The sequence below is a fragment of the Pinus tabuliformis genome, chromosome 3_1 (assembly GCF_031772625.1).
Source record: "Pinus tabuliformis cultivar Carrire ecotype Pingquan chromosome 3_1, CPIR1, whole genome shotgun sequence".
Classification (NCBI taxonomy): Eukaryota; Viridiplantae; Streptophyta; class Pinopsida; order Pinales; family Pinaceae; genus Pinus; species Pinus tabuliformis.
This window is the reverse complement of record NC_142301.1, coordinates 972530840-972549771: the sequence shown is the minus strand read 5'-3', so window position 1 is coordinate 972549771 and position 18932 is coordinate 972530840. Positions and strand designations below refer to the sequence as shown.

The following is an 18932-nucleotide window of genomic DNA, read 5'->3' as shown; positions in this document are numbered from 1 at the left end:
TATCTACTAAACCTTATCTCTATCTATATTTCTCTTAGAAATAAAAAAATGAAAATTATTTACAATAAGGAAAAAAAATCCTTTTCCATGTCAAGACCAGGTTTGGAGATGTGTCTCCAAAATGCTTGATGACTTAGAAGCTTTAACGCTCCTGCATCACTTTTGCAGATATACCTCATTTCTGTAATCTTTTTTCTACTAACTTGTTTAAGAAATTTGTATGATTACTGTCATTTCCAACTCTTTATACTCTAGCTCAACGAAATTGTGCAACCACTATTACATATCCTTAAGCTACAAATTCAGGGTTGTTTCCCTCTACAACAAACTGACATTTTGCATCTTGCTAAAATGACAAATGAACATAAACAATTTATACCTTGAAGGTTTCCACCATGATTTTGCTCCATTCACCTTTTTTTGTCATTTATTCTTTAGAACATTCCATGCTTTCTCCTCTATAGTCAAGCATGTCCTTTTCCAAAGTTTCTTAGGCTTCATAAATTGAATTATCTCCAACAAAAATCATCTTTCCATGGACATCCTCATATTCTTGACAATTTACACTATTTGTACTCGTTATATCTACATAAAATACAAATGTTGTCTTCTTCACTGAAATCATAGAATTATGAGTCTGTTTATTCTTGTATTCTTAACTACCTCTAGACACAAGCTGCTCATTAGCTTAAAAAAATGAGACTTTGAAGTCCCCTTAGGTGCTTACAATATCCTTTCATCATTCCATAGTGTAACTTGCAAGCCATTCATCAGATCTTCATCTACTTCTTCCATTGTAACACCTTCTTCCTTAAAAAATTCAATATCTGTACACATATGTTTAAAAATATCATCAACCTCAGACACCTCATCATATAATAAAATCCTCTTTGTTTCAAACATCATGTCTAGAAAAATAATCCTTTCTACATCAATTTTTTTCCATAGCTACATTTATCCACTGCATATAGTTTTCACCTCGATTACTTTTATAAGTCAATTTGCCTTCATTTCTCTCTCCAGAGAATTCACATTTTTTTCTCTTCCAATCATTATAATAACACTCAATGAATGTTCTTCATCTCTACACTAAAAAAAATATGTTTCGTTCATCATCTACAAAAAATCTTGCATCCACATATAAATTATGAGATTTAAAATTAGTAGGCCCCTTTTCCTCAATAAATGAACCTACCATCATATATCGACCTTCGAAACAATTTTTGAGACTCTCAAAAGGTCTTCTCTAATCATATTGATCGCTTTCATCCTCTCCAAGGATTGATCCTTTCTCTAGTTCAGAATAGTGAACTTCCACCTCACACTCAATTACTCTAAGTTCTTTATTTAACTTGGCACACATCGTTTGTCTCAACTTCACTTGTAATGAAGGCCATATCATCTTCTTCTTTTTCATTATCAAATCATATCCTTGGTCTCATAACAAATTATTTATATCACAGAGTTCTTCCCTCAGTAAAGTCATTTCCCTTTCAAATTCCTGATTTGTTACCTACCTCATGGCAACTATTTTGGTACTCTAATTGTGACCTCTCTTTGAACCCTTGGGATGACTATTAGTAATCAATGTTTTTTCATTTTTATTCTATGAACTCTCATTGTCCCCTTGTGAGCTACAGTAAGCCTTTCCCATATTTGTAACAAGTTCCTCACTTGTCACTTGTACCAAGTCAACCTCTTGACATCTCCTTTTCACTGGTTCTTTGCACTAGAACCTAGGCACCTCTGTTCTAGATCTTCAAAGATGATATGTTTCTACACTTCAATTGCACACCATCTATTATCTACAAAGATAAATTCCTCGTGCCTAGAGTTATCATAAAAACATCATACTTCACCTGTGCCAAGTTCTTCCTTTGGTTCATTCTACTAAATATCCTTTATACTAATCCTCTTATGTTGATTATAAATTTTCTTTAATATCCTTCAACTTAGAATATTCCTCCTTTATCTCATTCGAATCATCCAAATATGATTCTTTAACCCTGTCTCTCAAAAGAGTTTTTTATCCCCTATATTATTGTCTTCTTTTCTTTCTTCATTGCTTCTCCAAGCAATTCAACCTATCTATTTTAAGTTTCGCAGAGCATTCTAGCTTTGACACCATATGAAGCCATTCTAATATTGGTTGTGACAATATGCCAACTTAAAAATGCCATAAGGCCCAACATAATCCAAAAAAGCGCTTCCTTCAACCCAACTAAGGGTAAATAGTTACCCTTTAATATTCATTTGAAACCAAGTGGGAGGAGACATAAGGGTATAGTCCAAACCTTTTTTATAAAACCAGGGGATTCATGCACTCTTTATAGTAATAACCACTGGAGCCAAAGACTCTCATGTATCACATATAGTTAGGACCCTCTTTATTAGCTCCTGGTGTTTAAGCTTTCCTCCCACTTCACCCAATGTGACTAAGTCTCGTGACTTGGTCTTGCCTTTTAAACTCTAGTGCATAGCTCTTAATCCTTTTGAGACATGTTTCTTGGCCTTACATCATACCATCCAATCCAATAGTACAAAAACTCCAATCCTCTAGAAAATAGATTCTGACCTCAAAAAATTATTGTCCTTGGCCCTTTCTAAATAATGCACAAAAGTTCCCTTTTCCCCCAGGAGGAATCAATGACTAAAGGTCCCACTTTAATCCATTCGGTCCACATATCTAGATTTTTCATCACCCCAACGCTTTTCCATCATCCCAATGATGAGTCACTCCATTTCTTCCCTTACTGCATAATTTTTTAAACTCCCCATAGGATAGAACCTAGGAAATAAGAATATTTTTCATCATCAACCAATCCCTACCTCTTTTGAATGGCATCGCTAACCTTTGACCTCTTTCACTTTGTTGACCTTATAGGAGGAGTAGGAATTATTAAGTCCAACTTGATAGTTACATGTCTAATAAATAAACTTTGCATCACCTTGAAGATTGACAGATTTGTTATCATCCACATTATCTCATTTTTTTCATTAATTCATAAAGGATTGTGCTTCTTAGGGGAGTGAACACTCGTGGTGGGTCCTTGTTCATCATCATATCTAATAGAATGGTTTGAAATCATCCAAACACTTTATATGTAAGCCTAGTTCCACGTCCACCCATCCTCCAATCATCTTGCTGCTCCTCTGAATTCTTCTCGTTCGTTGTTCTGGGGAGTATCTCCCTGGATATATCACCTCGATGTCATGTTTTGATGCACTTGTTTCGACAAAAAATTGAGTTCTATTTCTTGGCGATCGTCAATTGGCATACTCCCATCAGTATTAAAAATACTAAGTATTTTGCTCCTTTCTTCTTTATGCACTTGGCCACTACTACGTTGATACTACCCAAGAATCGCTCCATAATTCTACACACTCCTCTCTATGGCTTCCTTTCAAACCTCTATAGCCTCCACAGTTCCTTTCTGCTTTTCCTGTGTGAACTCTTACTTTGTTCAAGAAATAATCATATTCTTCACAACATCTGTGATCTTTGTATATCATTTCATGTTTCTTCTGTGCTTGAATTCCTCCAGAGTTTAACTCCATTCAATCTACATGACATATGATTAACATTGATTACAAGAAAACATTCACAGTAATGTATAGAGGCTCAATTTCACACATTCAATTCTCAAAGAGAATTCATTCTTCTATTAATGAATATACATACACATAATTTACAAAAGTTCCTCCTTTGGCCAAATTTACACTGTTATTTCCCTTATTAGTCTCATGGCCACACCTAACCTCTAATCCTCTCAACTCTCTCTCTCCTCCTAGTGATGCCTCTCTTTGTGATCCCTCTAATTCCTCTATGCTTAAGAAACATACAAAGGGATCCTGAAGTAGAATTGGTTAAGATCCATGATTCGTTCAACTAATAAACTCTTAAGAATCCTCTAGATCCACAAAATGATCTCAAGAAATCTATCTTGTGCGAAAATTTCTCTAAGTCACTCAATCTCCTGAGATTTCTTTTTAGAATAAGATATCATACTAATTACATTAACATAATTTATTCTATAGAATTCCTATAAACGTAGAAAATTACAAAAAAAATGACAATTAGGCAATCAACACCCTTAATAAATGAACAACCCCTAAATCTAATCATAGTTATTCGAATTGTAGGTTATATGCTCCTGCATCCATTTTATAGAATGGTATACATTTCTCTCATTGATGGACACATTATTTAAAGAACATTTTTGTCGAAATTTTCTAGGGAAATTGAGATGGTGACGAAACATAGTTAAGAAATAGGGTTTAAATAATAAATATCATTGCATTGATTTCTAGGGCTGAGGAGATGGGGATAGGACTTAACATTATACCCCACATTCATTGAGAATTTTTTATATTATGAGTGAGTCGAATTGAATATGGGCATGGGATTCTCTTGCCAAGAATATTTGATTGCTTCCCTAATGCATTGGCCATGATAGTTTACTTTTAGCTCTATATTTGGCTGCTGAGGTTGGAAACCCATATTTTTGTCTTGGTCAGAATAGCCTCAGAGCTGAAACTATAAACCATCTGCACTTTCACATAAGTCAAATAGTTTATTTTGAAAAAATGTTTCTTTGGTTGGCGAAATCATTCCTATATAACTTTTGAAGAGTAACAAGAGGTTAAGAAGACTCCTTTTTCAATGTTCAGTTCATTGGCGTCAATAATGTATTTTGGGATATATAGACAATATTACAATTATGATCTTTGAAAATTTTATAATTTGGCATGATAAATCGAACCATTATGTTATGATTATTACTTGGCATTTCCTTTTCGTATTGAAAAAGCTTCGAGGAATTGAGAAAGGAAGGGTCAAAATATCTAACCTCTAGTACTATCTTGTGAGAAGCTTTATTTTTTATGGGGGTAATACTTTGGAGGACCTCTAAAATGGCATTGGCAACTCTTGGATATGTCTTCAACAAAATATCATGCTATACAATGTGCTCGTTGCAGATTCAAGAAAAAATAATTTTTTTGTATCCTTGGGTGCAATGTTGTAGCATATAATGTTTTCTTTTTCATGTAACATAGTAGATTGATCATGGTGTCTAGATATTCCTATTTCATTTTGTAACTTTTAAAATTTCTTGGTATAGTTATGAAAACCATAAGTTCTTTTTGTAACTAGTACTATCAAAAAAATCAAGATTTAGTAGAAGTGGATCAAGAGATATTAGAGACTCAAGTGAATCCTGGAGTGTGGGAAATTATTGGACATGTTGTTTGGAAGAGAAATTGGGACTTTGACAAGGATTTTGAGGACTATGCTTGGAAATTAGTTGCTGAAGTCTCTTTATTAGAGGAAAATTTTGAAGAAGTAAAAGCTTATATTTTAGAAGCAATAGCTAGTGGGGCTGTGGGGACTGAAGAAGACGAAGAAGTCATTTCTCTAGAAGATGAGGATTCTCTTCATCCTTCCTTTAATAGTAACCATGATTCCCCTTTTCCTTTGAATGAATGATGCCTCATTCTCCCATGACTGAACTATTTACTTCATGTTTTCATTCCTCATAGAATAACCCTAATCCTTTGTGCATATGGATGAAGGATGCCTTACGTTCTTATGATGAAAATATTTTCCTTGTTTTTCAGAACTATTGTCTGCTAAGGACCTATCTATATGATTTATATTACACATAAATGGTGGTTAGGCATAAAATCTCTATATTCACATGTTTTCTTCTGGTTATTTTTATGCAGAAGGGTACAACAATTCAATACTCTTTTGATGTTCTATATTATTGTTGTAAAATGAAACTACTTCTAATGTTGTCATGTTTAATTAAACTCTTACCGATTAAATTTATATTTATAGCTGTCATTTTTCATTGTGGTTCAATCCATGCTAACTCCTAAACTATCATGAGGCCATATAGGGAATTTACAAGGCTCCTCAGTAAGTAAAAGTTGATTTAATGGCCTCATATTTTCAAATGATCATCCACACTTTTTTTCTTGGGATGATGGTAGAGAATGTAAGAAATCAATGTGAAACAATCTAGAAGCATGGCGTATGGTGTGCCTTAAAGTCTCTATTTCCATCAGTTTCAGCATACATGTAGCGTACACGTGTGAATACTTTTAGATATACACAAGTTGAGTGGGAGTGGAGAGTATTTTTAAGGCAGAGGAGAAATTGAAGTGACAATATTCTTAATGCAAAGGAGAAATTGACTCCAAAACCGTGACTTTGCTTATTAGGCTTCATACGTAGGTGACTATATGCATATGAAAATGAATATGAAGGCATGAATTTTTGGGATTTGTTTAAATTATTATTATACTCATTATGGAAATGAGAATGTAGGTGAAAGGATCGAATAATCATAGACATTTTGAGGAGGAACTAAAGATTCCTCTTCATATGGACTTTCACATGGAGCTCATATTGAGTTCCATTCAACATCTTCTCGAAGTAATTTCTTGTAATTTGGGTGTTTGAGTTGTGATTTTGTTTGAAAGGACTACTTAATTTATGCTTGGATGTAGTGAGCAGGTATATAGTGATGAGAAGGGTTGGAATGTTGGAAATTTATTCAAGAAGACTCATACAAAATCGTTATTGAAAGGATTTTGGACAATGAGAACAATGATTCTCACAAGGTTAGTATTAGTTCCATGCTCCTAAGATATTCTATGTTTTACCTTTTTCATTTCAAGTATACATGTATTTCACCCACAATTATTGCTATAAAAAATTATGGGTGTTGTGGGTTTACTATTATGTTGAAATTTTCTAACAAAATATTGCTTTCAACACAATGAATTACTATATTGGTTGAAATGATATTATATATTTTTATGTAATATATTTCTCAAAAATATTTTCATAAGTGCATGGAAATTTATTATTTTCTAGAATTTTTAAAAGAGTGTTAGAATTTAAATTTAGTAATTTTGTTGTGATTTCAAAAATATATTATATTTGAAATTTAATATCTTGGCCATTATTTTTATTTTTAATATATATTAAACTCGATCCTTACCTTTGTTACAATGTATTCCTTTGAAACTTGACATATTTATTAACGATTAATGTTTATTAGTTTTACTTTTAGCTATACTACTTTTGGACTCTTTAACGATTTGTTGGAACTTATGATAGCTACTTTTAAAATGGAAAAGGAGGCTCCTAGTTTCCTTGCATTGTCAATGATTTGAGTATCGTTTCTATGAATTTTCAAAATGATAGAGGAAACTACATATGATTTTGCAACTTCCCACAACTATATTAAATTTTTCGAAACTGTTTTTTTTTTTTAATACGATGTGAAAAAATTTCACATATACTTACCTTTATTAAATTTATATTCATATTTCACAAGAACAATTAATCTGACCTTAGAAATAATTATGAAAACATCCCTTTTCAACTTCCTATTCCAAAAACATAAAATTAATACTTAATTTTTATTCTCTATTTATTCATAATGTAAACCCCAGTGACATTTTCTACTTGAAGCTCTTGTTAATATTGATCGCATGAGAGTTGTGGAGGAAATGATGATAAAACTAGAATACTATATACTATAATAGAAACATATTAATTTATTAAGAAAGAATACATACATGTAAATGATATACAATTTTCACTTCTTAAAACATAAAATATAACTAGCAATTGTACCAAAAGGTACAAAGAGAGGCCGATAGATTTATGAAGTTGGAATTGTTGAATTTTTATAAAAGGTCGGGCCACCTTCTTCGCTGCTATTGATATTGTACAATTTATTAAATATGAAATAGAGTAAAAGATATAGGAGACAGTAGAGACTGGGAATGTAAGATCTTTATACTGGAAGTGAAAAAGAGAACAAAGCAGCATGTCAAAGCAATACTTAAAGAAAACCACAAGACTTTCTATTCATTCACATGTATTTAAAAATGTTGACATGACTGAAACAGAAAAGAAGAGAATTAGAAAATATCATGTAAATGTATTTTATTTTAAAAACAAACAACTAACCACTCTATAAATGTCATTGCAGAAGCCCATGTAAGGTAAACATATTCATATATAACTTTTTTGAAAAAAGAAACAAAGATAACTTAACGTGAGTAGCATAACATCTAGCATTCCATGAACAATAGAAACCACGCTAAAAACCCAAAATCTATGTAAACTGAGTTTTTTTTATTAAAATTGTAGGTACAAAAAAACTTATGACACTCCATAACTATGCAACATGTTTGGTGGAACATAGTAGACTTATTACACTTGTATACTTCTAAATATTTCACTTGGTATTCTGTGTTTTTCACAAGCAATTATACAGGAGATAGTTAAATGCTTTGCAATTTTTTTTTGAAATTTTACATATGGTCTACACATAGAGACATGTTTGGTAGCTAATAACTAAACATATATACAATGAAAGTATTAGTTGGCTTCTAAACATATGTACAATAAGAGCATTTTATTACATATAGATGTAATTGACAATGAGCAGGTAATCATATAGGCATGATGGGGCAATGTTTGCTGGGGCAGGATGCTGAATTTCTTGGCAATACTCATACAACAATCATAAATAGCCTGTATCCATACCTGTTTCCATCAAAAAATAAAATATTGTAAGTGACAATGGATGTGTTTGACGAAAGCATGTTTTTTAAAGCACTGAAGTAAAATAAATGATTTTTTAAAGAAATTTCTAAATTACAGCGAATGCTAGACCTTGCTGTTCTTGGCGGGAAATATTATGTTTGAATATTTGAAATAAAATAAATGATTTCAAGCTAATATAAAATCATATGAGGTTAAATGTAATAGAAAGCAAATGTATGTGAAATTTGGTTATTGCAGCAAGTGGTGTTTACCATGTGGGTAATTCTGGAAAACAGGTTGTATGTTTGGCTAGAGTATATTCTTCTGCATAGATTTTGATGCAAGCAATGATTCCTCTTGTTGTCTATGCTTAAGATATGGATTCTTGTGCATTTCTGCAATGCGCGAGAATGGGAATGCTGGATTGATTTGAATGTCTGCCAATGAACGCACTTTAGAAATTGCAGTGAACGTTAGCCCTTGTCATTCTTTGGTGCCGATGTCTACTGTTGCTTTGTCTAATGTCATTCCTTGTGACTTATGTATCGTTAAAGCCCATGCCATTTGAAGTGGTATCTGACGGCGTGCACCCCTTGTGATGGGAGAAATGGGTACATATGTTGGGTGTGAAATGTCCCATGGTGTTCCTTTGTATTGTATAAAGTCGACAACCACGAAGGATGGTAATTTTGGGGGCTTTGAACCAATAGAAAAAAATATTGAGATGACCTTCCCAAGTGCGCCATTGACGAGGCCTGCATGTACCCATAAGTTGCTAGTGAGCATAACGTTTTGTTCATTGCATAAGAGCACTTTTGTAGGCAAATGCTCATCTTCCGTTGTAGTAGGAGTTCTCTGCCTTTGTTGTTCTGCAGAGCAAATCGCTACTCGAATGTTCAATTTTTTAAGCATTTTCTTATTATGCAAAACAACTGAGTTGTTTATTGCATATAGGTGCATGGATTCTTCAAATGTGCGTTGCTCTTCATGTGTAAGAGATGAAATTGTTCTTGACATTAGGTATTGCCAATCTTCAAGTGTAGATATTCCATTTCTGAGATTTGTGAGTATTTGCCGGAAAGCAACCTAGGACGGGCTAGCTCCTTGTTGATGAAAAATGGTTGAAAGTGTTATGAATATGTCGAAGCTGCGCCAAAGTGCAGTGCCACGTGATGTCCTAGCGTATAAAGGAATGTCTCTTACAGGTGGTAGCTGGCCTAAATCTCCGACAAGGATAATTGAGCGATTACCAAATGGTGCATTTTGGTGAAGAGGGAATGCCTCTCTTAGACGATCATCAATGTGAGTAAGAATTTTTGGACCAATGAAGCTCATTTCATCAATGAGAATGTACTCTACATGACGGAGTTGCTCTTGTAGTTGTAGGAGTGGTTGGCCTTCAAGAGGATGCATTGTTTGGATAGGGATACGAAGGGCAGAGTAAATTGTGAGGGCATTTATGTTGAAAGCTGCAACACCTGTTGGTGCAAGTAACAACAAAGGGTTTTTGTTTGCTGGTGAGTTTTCCACAAATGCATGGTGCAGACATTTAATCAAATGGGATTTTCCTATCCCAGTTGTTCCTTGTATGATGATTTTGCGTGGGGGTTTTGGCGAAGGGGTTTTAAAGTGTGAAAAAATAGTGGTGAAGCCTATGTTCTGGGTAGGAGATAATGTGTGATCTTGGGGAAGGTTGTAAAAAGAATGATGTTCACTTTGAATCATTTAGCGGTTGAATTCAACGAAATTTATGGCAGTTTCTTGCAAGTGGGGAGGGATAGTATTATGTGACCAATTGTGGTTGGCATCGAAGTCGCGGTAGCCAATCATGTCAAGTTCATCAATTGCAATATTGTAACCTGGGTGCAGCTAAGAGAGGATTTTCCATTCTTTCATCTGCATGGAATCAGGAGGGATGTCGGGGTTTTCAATTTCTCGATTTGTGGGTTTTCAATTTCTCGATGGACATGCCATAGTGTATATGTACCCTTTTTTTGTTCCCAATGTGCAATAATTTCTGCATCAGTTGAACCAATATCATTGGGGAGTGTTCTGAAGGGGAAATACAATAGTAATTCACTCTAGCAAAAAGTGGCATAAGAAGGATCATCAGAGGAAGGAATGGCATTGTAACGGGGCAAAACATGTATAATAATTTGTGGGAATATGTGTTTCCATTGTTTTTTTTTTGCTGGGAAGAATATGACCATGAGCGTGAAGCTTCAAGGAGGGGCAGTGATTCAAAGGAGACAGGCCTGTTCATGTATGTAAGGATAAAGTTTGGTGTCAAACAAGGGTTCTCAGTATCTTGTGAAACGCGTTTGAAAACAGACTTGTTGACATTCAAAGACCGAAATGTACGGCTGCTGAGAGAAAGAGGTAGCTTTTTTAACATATGGCATATTTCTTGTGCTCCAATGTCTGTATCTGCAATGGTTTCTGTAAGGAGTTTTCAGATAACAGCAACAATAGGTGCTTCTGGATTGGAACTTTGTGATAGCCGTGATAGCATTTAACGGTAGCTCTCAGATCTTGTTTCTGATTTTTCTGCATATTTTGAAATATATTTTAACACAGCATGGCGAGAAAGGACTGGTTGGCAATCAACATTTGCTCTCCAAATAGAGAGTAGATCGGCATTGTGAATATTCAATCTTTCATCATTGCGTGCAGGGACATAGGTTTTATGACCTTTATCATCAATGAAAAGTGAAGATGTGGACTTCAACTCCCATGGTACTCCATACCGGCAGCTAAGTACATTGTCTTTCTTGCGAAGACAAGAAGACTCATGACACTTTGTATGACATTGAATGCAGTTGACAAGCTCTGTATAGTCTTCAAACTGATTGGATGTGAATATTGATGTTGTGTCAAGAAGACATGGGTTATGAATTGTTGATTGTTGAAGTGGAATATTTCTGTGTTCTGCTTGACGTGGATTCCAGGCAGTTACGTAGTGGTCGAAATATTTCTGTGCGTTAGCAATTTCTAATGCATTGTTGCAGTCAATTGTGTCCATGTTTGGTGCATTTTGCATCCAGAGGAAGCCATGAATGTGTGCGGATCCTCTATGTTGCCATTCGTATCTGGATATAATATGAAGGTAAAATCTCGTTAAAACATATATATAAAATGTAGAAAATTAATGTATAAGAAAATGGATATTAAAAAATACCTACACCAATAGTCTACTGCATGGAGGCCTTCTTGCAGGATTTCTTCGAGAAAAATTGTAAATCTGCAATGCATATATTGGGCTGTTAGATGTGGGTTCTTAATTATATTTTGGATTTTCCATTGGAAGTGGTTGACTGAATTGGAAGGAACACTGGGAGGCATGATCATGTGCAAGTCATGCCATTTAGTATCAGTTTCACTGAGAGTGAAAAAGAATGTAGGACTTCCTATTTGTGTGATCATGTCAGTCAGCTCAGATCGGCGTCTGTTCCAGAAAGATCGTGTTCCTCGTATGGCTGAACCGAATCACATTATTTGCTCTGGCAATCTTGAATATGGAGAGTCATGAAGACATTGTCGTAGGTCTGAAACCGTTGTTGGCAAGTTGTTCTCAATGTACTTTTTCACAAAAACACTAGCAGTAGTTTGGCTACGATGGTGCATCAGAATGTTATAAAGATAGTAGCGGAATCTTGGGTGTTGGCCAAATCGGTTATCATGGTAGTGCAGCAAGTGTAAAGCATATTCATGCATCTCAACTTTTGTAACTCTTGGTTGCATGATCATGGCAATGCCTGTAGGGAACAGTGTGGGGAATGCCATGGAAAAGAGGCCTATGGTGTTGTATTCATTCATAGCTGTTACAGATATTGGAGGCCAATCGATAGAGCTTGTTGAATTTGAATGGGTCAAGTGCAAATAATTACAAATGTGCTCAAGCTCAGTACTTGAATTTGGGAGTATTGGAACGGAAGAATAGGGTTGGATTTCTAATGGAGGTAGCATGACATCAGTATCATAATTAGAATCAATATTGGTTTGATGGGGTTCAAAAGAGGAGGTGGTTACATTATGGAGAAGAGAAGAAATATCGGTAGGGTGATCCGGTAGTGCAGAAATAGCAGATGAATTGAATTGAACATCATAGTAGTAAGGGTCATTTTTTGTTTTGTATTCAAGCGCTGCAAGGACACGCGATTTGCAAACGAAGAATTCATAAGCCTTTTCAGATGGATTTTTCCTTTTCACAATGAGGATGTCTAAGTCAGAAATCATTCTGGGTAAGTATTTGGCAATAGTGGTGATGTCTTGAGGGAAGCTAATTGTATGGCCACTATATTTGTATTGACCACCACGAGCATGAGTGACTTGTAGAATGGGGTTTACACGTGCAATGAGAATTTCTTCAACTTGTGTTAATTGTTGAAGGACATAGGGTTGTTCACCAGGGTTCATGTTGTTTAGTTCAGAAAAACGATTGGTAGATTTAGATGATGCACAACGAAAACAAGAAAGTCTACCGTGTAAAAGCTTTGTTTTCATTCCTGGGTATGCTTCTTTGCATATTGTGCAAACGTGCATGCTAGAAAGTTCATCAATCCTTTCTCGAAAGCGATGGTGTTCTTCATTAAGGGGAGGGTTATATTGGATTTGATGAAGGTGAGATGGGTTGGTTTGTATAGTTGGGAGAGCATTTGAGGTGGGAAGGGATGTAGAGGAAGTAGTAGGGTTGTTGCGGTTTTTATAAAGTAGTCGCCGTTGTGCATTTATTGTATCCTTTTGTTGTGCATAAAAAAGATGTCGCCGCTCGTGTTTGTCCACATTTTGATTTTTTTTGGCATATCTAAACAAGTACAAAAAGTTTGTGTTAGTTTTCATAAACAAGTATTGCATGTTTGGAGAATGTATTACAAGTTCTAGAATTTTTTTTTCTTATTTGAACAGCAGTGAATGTAGGTAGATTAGGTAGAAGGAAAAACATGCAGTTAGGAGTACTATAAAATCATATGTTATTATGGCATCTATTATTGAGAGGAGAGGAGCAAGATAACCAAGATTTTGCTTCCTTCTTCTTTTCTTTTTTTTTCAAGTTTGAACGATAGCATGAATAGATTAGCAAGCAAGAGATCAATTTATAGACATGTAAACAATGAACGGAAAAATTATGTAGTAAGTCCTTACAAATGTTGATATCTATATTATATAAAATGAAAAGTGGTAAACATACATATTTTGGAATAACTGGAAGAGAGTATTTGCAGCAACAGTGTGCATCACAATAACATGGGTGTAATTTACAACAATATGAAACAATGAGTTGTGCAGAAATGTTTGTTTATGTAAAAAAAGTAGTGTTTGAAGAGACCCAAAAAACATTTTCAAAGGCGGCGAACAACAGGTCGTTTTGAAGTGGACATTGCTTGAATGTCATTGAGGGCTTCTTTGCATGCAGAGGCATATTGAATTTCTTCTGAATTTATCAGTATTGGTTGTAAGCGTTGAACACCATTGAAGTAATCTGCTTTAATGGAAAGTGTTAGTAGGAAGCGACGTCCTGAAATTCGGCCACAAATTTCCTGCAGATCAACTAGTTCAATAGAAAGAAGGAACATGTCTTTTGCCGTGATGACCATGAGCTCGTTTCCTGCATCATTGAACGCTGTGATATTCTGCAGATGCCCGGTGTGGTCATGTAGCTCAATTTTAAGTTTGTAACGGTAGTCACATTCTGGGAAGTCGCCGTTACATTTTGTACAATGCCAAAGATTGTTAGAATGCTCCACAACCTTCTTCATGCATTGATTTCCATTGAAATCTAATGGACATGCTAGAAAGTAGAAGTCGTCCATGTGAATAGCAGTTATTGTTGCACGAACTGAAACCCATATTGCTTTAGCGGAGGTTTTCATGCCAGCAATTTCATGGAACGTCTTTCGTGGTAGGGCATGTTTCGAAGCAACACCATAGTTTCTACTCAAAGATGGAGAAGAAGAACTATAACCTGTTTCACGGAACCATGCATGTAGTTGATGAGTTTCTTCAACTTGTGGATTTATGATGAGAGTGCTTGTTGATATCGTCCCTATTGTGGTGCCATTAAATTCAGATACACGACCTCCTTTGACTGCAAGGATTGGTGGGTTGTCGAAAGAGTATAATTCAGCAAGGTTTTGTCTTATAGAGTCATAATGGTCTCCCCATAATGTTACATCAATGCTAAAACCTGACTTGTCTTTTAATATGAGTGTTCTCCTTAATGTCTCACTTCCGTCTTTTCGTCGAATTGTTGATGCAGGTGAGGTGGAAGTAACAACACCAATGACATCCACATTCGTATTTGGACTTGCACTTTTTATTTCAGCAATAGTCTTGAAGTGAAAGCTCTGGTAAGGAAACGTTGGATCATCTATGGGACATGGATTGATAGTGGAAGCAGAAAACAAGTAAATTTCCCATTTGTTCTTGAGGTGGTTGTAGTTTGGATTTGCTTCTTTAATTATGCCATTTGAAACAATGTATAGCTGCCCAACTTGAATTAGTCTGTAAAGAGATTCAGCCAATTCAGCAAATGCAGAAAGGTTGATCTCTTCCTTATCACGATTGATAAGGTCAAACCCAAAAACTTTTCCTGATCCTCGCACATTGTTGTAAGTCTTCAATGATGTTTTTGCAGATGCTCTAACTTGGATTGGCCAATATTTTCGAGCAGGATTGAGTGCCGTGAATGGAATTGTTGTAGTTGTTGCCGTAATTGGTGGAGTAACTACAAAGGTCAAGGTATCTTCTGTTGATGAAGAGCTAACTTGGGATGTACCTGCCTTAGCATGTAGCAGTGTTGATGAGTCCTTCGTCAATGCTGCTGAGCGCATCACAAGTTCAAGCTCAACCACTCGAATGGACCTTATGTAAAAAATTGAGAAATGAATTAATGAAGATTTTTTTTTTTTTTTTTGTGTAATGCAGGAAGCGTATAGAAGACAAAAAATAGAAAAGGGTAAATTCAAAATTTGGGTCTTACGAGGAGTTTTGAAGCACCGTGCAAGCGGCTTTTTAAAGCACAATTATTGAGCCAATTTGAATGTCTTCAGATGCAACTTGTTGGCTATATGTTGATGGTAGCAAAGTCTTGTTTTGATGTGTTCCATCAGATAGAGTAATGCAAAAGTGCGAGGATGTTGTTTTTAATGATGTAACAGAACCAATATCGATTATCTGGAGCAGTGGTTGAATATTAGTGGAACCATTCAACAGCAGAGGAATGGCATTTGTAGTCAATGCTGGCTCCATAATATTAATAGAGGGATTCTATTTCTGTGATAGTAGTACCTGTAATTCATCAAATTACCACAGCACAAAAGTCATGTAAAGAATAATGTGATGTGAATGAGGGAAGTAATCTAGCAAGGCTAACTTTTGATGGTGAAACAATAATAAGGGCAGAAGGTTTGAGAGTAAATTGTCATTCACAACACTGTTAAAGATAAGATGACCTTGTAGGTGTTGTCAGTGATGGTTAGCTTAGGTAGAAGTACTAATGCATCAAAAGATCCATGTGATATTAATTTGGACTCATCTGTTTTTTCAATAGTAACACCTATTGCTTCCATCAATTCTGATAAGATTTGAATCAGAGCCGTTGCTGAATCAGATAAACAAATCGTTGGTTGTCCACATAGATCCCGTGTACAATTTAGGAGAATGATTCCTCGAAGATGAAGAATTCGAGTCAGTGGATCTCGGCAAATTCTCCACAGTGAGTGGAGGAAGTCATAACAACCATCTGGATTGACGGTGAGGGACGGATGTAGTCACAATGAATGGTATATTTTATCAGATAAATTTTAAGGTGATATTATTTAAGTCTTAAAAAATGATAGCACTCAAGTACTAAAAAAGAAAAAATACACTAAAAATGATAATCAACAAACAAAGTGAAATTACCTTGTCTGATAAACACCAATTATTGGAGATGAAACCTAGTCTCTCAATGAGTAACAGAGAAGAATGGCCAAACGTACATTTACGGTTACTTTTGAGCTTCACCCGAACCTCAGATCGAGGGGCCAAGTACTCTCGTGAAGACGAGCACCCTCCCAAAAAATGAAGACAAAGTAGGTCCGTCTGTTTGAGGTACCAGGACAGCCCGTCCCAGTCACCTTAGGTAAGTACCTAGAAGTATTGGCCACTAGAGATACCTCAAATCACAGACATTACCAGGGGGGACATAGTCGTAGACAGCATGCTATGTGGGCAGGATACCTGAGTCCCCGACTCAGTTCCGAAATCCTCGAAGGGACCCCCGTTACACAGAATGTCCAAAGGAGCTGTAAAAGAAGGCGGGCTACCTTCAATTACAATCCAATGTTGTCTCGTATTTCGCTCCGTTGTGAGTGGAGTGGTCTTGGTAATATGAGTGCAGAAGGATTTTTCACTCTTTAACGACACTAGTTTGATTTGCAACCTTGGGTAGTTGACTCACTCTCTTATCCCAAGGTCCTAATATATCTAATGTTGGTTTGCTCTAAAAAAGAGTATCTGATTGATTTTAGTGTAAATTTTAGTGTGCTTTCTTATTTGTCTTTGAAGGGGGTATTGACGTATGAATATGATGAGACTCTCGACTCATTAAACCGTGCAGAACAATGCTTTAAAAAAAAATTCAATTTCTTATGCAAACAAGTCTTATTCTACACATGTATTATTTCACATATTCATGTATTCATCAGTGCATATAAAGTCAGGCAACACTTTGCATAGCCGAAAGTTCATTTTCTCAATATTCCCTAACAACTATTGAATCAAAACAAAGCAGCCTACAACTATTTCGACAGAAGGAGATATACAGTTTATAAGCTTTTCTTTCAACAAAAAATTCTTTTATGAGAGAAAAACTAAAGCATTTTCTTAAAAAATAAATTTTAATACATCAAATTTATTAGCATAATAATGTTGCATATCCTAATTTAGCCCTTGGGACAAGTTCCCCCCCCCCCTTTTGGTCCACAAAGTCACTTGAAAAACATGGAAATGGGTCACTAACGCACAACTGAAAGTTCATTTTCTCAATATTCCCTAACAACTATTGAAACAAAACAAAGAAACCTACAACTATTTCGACAGGAGGAGATATACAGTTTATCAGCTTTTCTTTCAACAAGAATTTCTTTTATGAGAGAAAAACTAAAGCATTTACAAACCGTAAGGTTATCTGAAAAAAGGTACCTGTTACACACATGTTCATCTATTTGACATATATTGACAAGAAGTGTAGAAAGGATCACCTTTGGTTCTTTCTAGATTCGCTTGGGGATCTCTGTGCGGTAAGAAGAACTCCTCCTGACCGGCTTCAAGATGATTCCTGCACAAAAGAACGATTGTGACGTTAACTAAAGAAGCTCGAAAGGCAAACATGATATTGAGGAATATTAAACTTTATCATGTCTTAGTCCAAGACCATTAGTATTGAGAATCCCAGAGAGGGAGGTATTGGGTATTCTAGCAATAGCAACACGTTTTTCTACACTGAATCCTTGCCTCAAGAGCATCATAAAATGTCATGAACCTAAACTTGAAGTCTGATTTTTTTTTCAAAACTAAAAGAAACTCACAGCAGGAAAACTGAAACTTTGAAACTTAAATATATATAATCTGAACTTACAAACCATATTATTCAGAGGTAGGATTAAATATGAGTGAAAAAGGGTCATAGTGAATATACAGTGAATACGTACTCATATCACAAGTGTTTGTACTAATATCATTGATTCTGATGATGAATTAGTAAAATGGTAAAAGATACAAGTTGGATGGATCCCATTCATTACATAAATATATATTGAAAAAATAAAATAAAAAATAGATGGCGTTGATAAAAAATGACATGCACTATCATATTGATGGGGACATAATTTAAGTATATAAAAATGTCAAGTCCAAACGCGATACACATTTTGATCATCAACCTTTATTAATCACAATTGTGTGATTCAGCAGCATAGTATTAAGGCCATATTTCCATAACTTAATCCCTGCTATGATCCACTGATCGAATACTCAAATTCTGATACATTTTAAGAGTCATTACTCACTATTTTTGAAATTGTTAGAAATAAGTAATAGGTTTTTTAAAGTTTTGTTAGATTTTTCTAATTATGTATTTGCTCAAATTATAAGTTTGAGATCTATAATTTTCCTAATCTAAATATTTCAAAGTTTAAAAAAAGTGGAATCCGCTTATTTAAGTTAAATCCCAATTTCGAAATTGTATGGTTGGATTTCATTTTTAAAATATCAAACAGTTAAACAAAGTAAATATTGTCCACACTAAAATAATTAACGACTTTCTTAGAATTATAATAAATCGAAATAAAATTCATGAGATAATTAACAAATCTTT

General features: G+C 35.0%; 1 pseudogene; it reads left to right on the top strand.

The window, feature by feature from the left end:
- Window positions 1-4247: 4247 nt before the first annotated feature.
- Window positions 4248-5506, top strand: LOC149191072 (GDP-L-galactose phosphorylase 1-like; annotated as a pseudogene).
- The last annotated feature ends 13426 nt before the right edge of the window (window positions 5507-18932 follow it).